The 4,921-nt window shown below is 41.8% G+C and overlaps 1 long non-coding RNA gene across 1 annotated transcript; it reads right to left on the bottom strand.

Annotated features, from left to right (window-relative positions):
- Nucleotides 1–2,759: 2,759 nt before the first annotated feature.
- LOC141994341 (uncharacterized) lies at nucleotides 2,760–4,433 on the bottom strand. The gene is made up of 3 exons (XR_012641103.1): nucleotides 4,330–4,433; nucleotides 3,366–3,469; nucleotides 2,760–3,202 (listed from the first exon to the last, which is right to left on the bottom strand). It is a non-coding gene; the product is annotated as an uncharacterized LOC141994341 (long non-coding RNA).
- Between the last annotated feature and the right edge of the window lie 488 nt (nucleotides 4,434–4,921).

The following is a 4,921-nucleotide window of genomic DNA, read 5'->3' on the forward strand; positions in this document are numbered from 1 at the left end:
TCTATTCTCTGTTTCTGGAGGTCTGAAGGAGAGTCGGTTCTAAAATAATATCCTTAAGGGCTGGTAATTGTCATCATGTTGGAGCTTCATCGTCATTTCCCTCAAAGAAACCGCAGTATCAATATCACTCAGTGACATTTTGGCACCAGCAAAGGGATGTCCTTGCCCATCAGCAATCCAGCCCTGCACTGCCCCCTAAATCTAAGTCTACCCTTCCTACTTCGGCACCTTGTCATTCATCAGATCACCTCTCCCCTCCCAGCTCCCTCTGGTCTGCCCTGACTGCTCACCTGTCTGCTGCTTCTTCCACACTGCCATCTTAAGCATGGATGCTCTCAAAGAAATGTTCCATAGGGACACCACCCTATCCTCCTTCAAGACCTACTTGCATGACACTGACAATAAATTGGCCAACTAATTATGGCTATGCTGAGGGGCCTTTAGATATAGGTGATGTGTAATTATTTGCTAAAGCCAAAAGTACTCCAGCGTATATAGATGTATATATTCTGACTGTGTCCCTTTCTTCCCAACCATCATATGGACCTTGTTTTCTCTGATTGTAACCTCCCGGGGCAGGAGGTATTGTATTAGCGTATTGTGAGTTGTATAGGAATATAAATAGGAAGCACAGCAAATGGATGCTGAAGATCTGTGTCTGGTGCAGGAAGCAATTTCTCCTCTAATGAGTTAAAGGCTTGATTGTGTTCCTATCATCTTATTTTTTCATTGGTTCCCCATGTTAGAACAATTAAAGTGCAGTTCTGTTCTGAAGAGTGCCTCTTTAAAAATGGCAGTGGAGTCACATTATTGTGTCTCCTTTATTCCCATACATAACGTGCTTGTTTCCCAGGGAAAACAAGATGTCTTTTTCTAACTGCTGACCTGGCAAACTCAGTCTGGGATCTGAGAGTCAAGCTGGGTTGTTTTCTTTTCATGTATCATCACTAATAAGTAAGATAAAGACTTGAGACAAGAAGTTCAACTGAATCTGGACTTTCCCAAAGTCTGATGGGCTTCTGATCTGGGGTTCTAATCCAGGCCCATCTCCAAGAGAAATAATTATGTAAAAAATATGCAATGATTCTGAATCAGTGCAACATGCAGAGACCTCACTTTGCCAGTTTCTTCAAGTGAACGTTCTTGGTACAAAAATGTTTTGACAGACGACTCTTTTGATTAATGGCTGTCACAAGAGTTACCTATGAAAGCGTCCATTTCAGAGCTGTGAACACTCAATGGCAGTGACAGCCCAATGTGTGTGATCCGAATGAAGTGCCCTAATGCCACTGCACTGGAAATGAAAGACTGTGAAGCATCATATCCACGTACATCAAAAAGAGAAAAGCTGCCACTGGTAAGGCCTTAATAGCCTGCGTGTCAGTGGAGATATCCAGCTCATCCACTGGTGCAGCTGGCATGCTAGTCATGCTGCTTAATGCGCTACTGGAAAGTGTTCTGACACTGTGGGGATGAGCGTCGTATACGAACCTATAGAGAATAGAATAGAACAGAACAGTGTTGTGAAGTTCTAACTGAACTTCCGTGAGAGAGGTAAACTGATGCAAAATGGTGAAGGTCTAATATGGTTGGTGCTTAAAATTTGCTAAAAATATTAGAGTGCAAAGTTTCATTAGCCAATACATCCTCCTTATATAAAGATATCGGAATGTAGCATGTATTCATGTGTTATTAATAAAATGGCATGCGATAATGTGGTGTAACTTCTCGACCTCTTTAAGAAACTGGCAAACTGTGATCGGTATTATGAGGTAATAACAGAAATATTTACAGTTTAGTTCAACCAGTAGCAACCAGTTTGCCATTATGCTTTCGTACCACTACAAACCTGGTAGTTGAAAGTAATTTAAAATATTATCAGTGCCAACATGAATATTAAGAATGCTTTAAAACAATATGAAACGTACTAAATCAGTTGTTTTAACATTCATTTTTATTGATGAGTAGACAGATACAATCACACAGAATAAAATTGTTTGGAAACAAAATCAACATTTCCATGAATGTTAGCACTGGTTTAGAGAGCATCAGTGAAATTCAAGGATAAACATAATTTCAGGTGTGTTACAATTATGCACAGTTTTGAAAAGAATCATATGAAGAGGTCACAAAAAATCTTTGCTTTTCACATGATAGTATGAGCAGAATTTATGGATTTAAAGTCATACTTCTAAAGTATTCCATTAGTGCAATTTCTGTCTTTAGAACCAACTGCATGGTTACATTTAAGTATGTATATTCTCCCATCAAATATTATTTTGATAGGATGCAGTTACTGTTGGACTCATCTGTTATTGTTGGTCACATCATTTCTTAACACACATTTGCCATAGTGATAATTTTGGCATTGTATGATCAGCATCTTAATAATCACTTTCCATGGAACAAATTAGGTGGTAAATGCTCATGTTATAAAACCCATTGCTACTGATTAGACTAAACTTAGGACAAAAGTTGAAGACAATTATCTTACCAACTGGAGCAATGTGTGTGTGTTTGTTATTCCAGTACATCCAAGCACCTGCACTCAACTGCTAGTAGCTTTCACAGGCAAGCTATAATTTGAAGACTGTGTGAGGCAAATAGGAATGGCAAAGTCCAGATGAGTCAGACATACTACAGCCTTGAAACCAGCTTGATTGAAAGGGGATCTCTAATACATAAAATAGGCCTTCCTGTCTTTATACAAAGAGCATACATCTGTGTTACAGATATGTTGCAAGCATGGCCATTGGGGTATCTGAAAATGTTCTGATAACTTAGGACCCTCATTCTTATCTTTGATCAGAGACAGGTTTGGAGGCAAGCAGCAAGGAAGATAATTTAACTTCTCATATCTTTCTCTCACCTTGGCCCAAGCTGATCCCTGCTTTAGGAGATGTAGCCATTTTAGAAAAACTAAGAGAACCCGAGAAGAGGAGGAAAAAAAATCATCTTACTTAAAAATCTGAATTCTTCCCATGCTCACAATTGTAAATGCGGGTCCCGTGAAGCTACTTTGATTGCTTGGAAGAGAGCAGTGGCTTTTACTATTGCTCAGCACATTGACTAGAAAAACTTACTCCATCAATGGCTGGGTAAAAGGTTTGAAGTTCGCTTAACTGAGCCACGGAACAGAACTCTCCCATATTCTTTTGCAGCCAGTCTCTAGTCCCGTGGGTTCCATCCTCACATGCTGAGCCTGAAAAGTTTTGAATACAAAGGGTTAAACAACAGACCATATTACTGATGACGGATAAGCCACTGTATCATAGAGGGTGTAATTCCTTCCAGTGCAAGGCTGATTTGCTATCTAAATCACAAGAATGAGCTCTGTAACTTCACCTACTGTGCGAGCTTCTTACCTGAGTCTGTGAACTGTGCATTCAGGTAGGCCTTCTGAAATTCATAGACATCTTGCCTCTTCCTGGCTGATAATGCTGAATAGACTCCACCAATGGCTTTAATGCTACAAAATAAAGCCATATGTAGCTCAGATTCCTTCCATTCGGGTGTGGCAGCGTGTCTGAGTACAGGACTGGCTGCCTATTATCTGTTATCCTCAGTTAGCCACAATGGCAGGAACGTGTCATGGGTAAGGGCATGTGAGAAGGCGTGAATGGAACACTTTTCAATGTGTCTCATCCCAGGTCCCACTTCCTGACTACCACAGCTTCCTAGCTAACTCCCATGGGATAACACAAATCTATATGCCCACCCATCCATCCCTTTGGCCAATGTTTTTCTAAGGCTACAGACTGAGGTTTGATTTCTGGTCTGGTCCCTTTCTCTTTTGACTGAAAGTCCTGCAGAAGCGTGTAGTTCAGTCTCCGAGGGAAGAGAGCATCTCCTGTTGTTCAACAGTGTCCAAGCGTCTGACTCAGCAGTGGGCTCACATGGGAATCCATGCCAAAGACAGGTGCGCAGCGGAGGCTTGAAGGAGTGAGATGGGAAAGGGAGGATCCTATGCTCAGACTCTCTGTCCCTGTCCCCAAGCAATCGGTATCTATGTTCTGCTGAGACTTCCCCATTCCAGGTAGAAAATACTATTTAGTTTTCAGCTGGAACACATTTTATGAACTGGATTTGAATGCTGGAGATATTAACATTTATATTCAGTGCCCCCCTCTAAGGAAATACAGTACCCGTTGAACTTGTGGGCTGAATGAATGCTTTTGGTTATGTGGGAAATGTGGAGGTAAAGGGTAGAGACTACTACATCATCTGAAAATGACTGAAGAGTGACATTAATGGTCCAGGATGAACACCCTGCCCAAATAGCAATGCAAACCCAAAATTCAGAATGCGGCACTATAAACAAGTACTCACACGGCCTGGTAAAATGGGCATGGCATAGTCAGAGGCAGCAGGTCCAATGTTGTTGCATTTACACCAGGGAGCAGCAAGTTCAGTCTGTGGAGCCACATGGTTGTGTCTTCCAGGGACATGGCTGTGATTTGTGGGAAGACAATTTCTGCTGACATCATTAGCATGGTGTCTCGCACCTTGGAATTCCCTAGCAAAACAGAGCTCTGAGAAAGGAAAGATAAATGAACTGCAGGCACTGAGCAGAGCTGCTGAAACATCTTGAATTTTAGGTGAAAAAATGGCAGGAAAAAATTGGCAAAATGATCACAAATTCCTACTCCCCGACCTGCTATAAGAGGTGAAAACGTGAGCCAGTTGGGGTCACCTTGGAGAGGCTTTGGGAAATTGGCGTGGGGTGGGGGTCTCAGTTGTGCTTTTCTTATAGGCAAAGTTGGGCAGCAAAGCAGATACTCAATGCCTGAATCTCCTCTTCATCACACCAGTGGTACACCTTGGTAACTCCACTGACTTCCATGGACGTTCTCCTGATTTAGATTGGCATAAGTGAGAGGAGAATTGGGCTGCTCTCACACCGAGGTCTTTGGTTTTGGAG

Source organism: Natator depressus, chromosome 10 (assembly GCF_965152275.1).
Source record: "Natator depressus isolate rNatDep1 chromosome 10, rNatDep2.hap1, whole genome shotgun sequence".
NCBI lineage: Eukaryota > Metazoa > Chordata > Testudines > Cheloniidae > Natator > Natator depressus.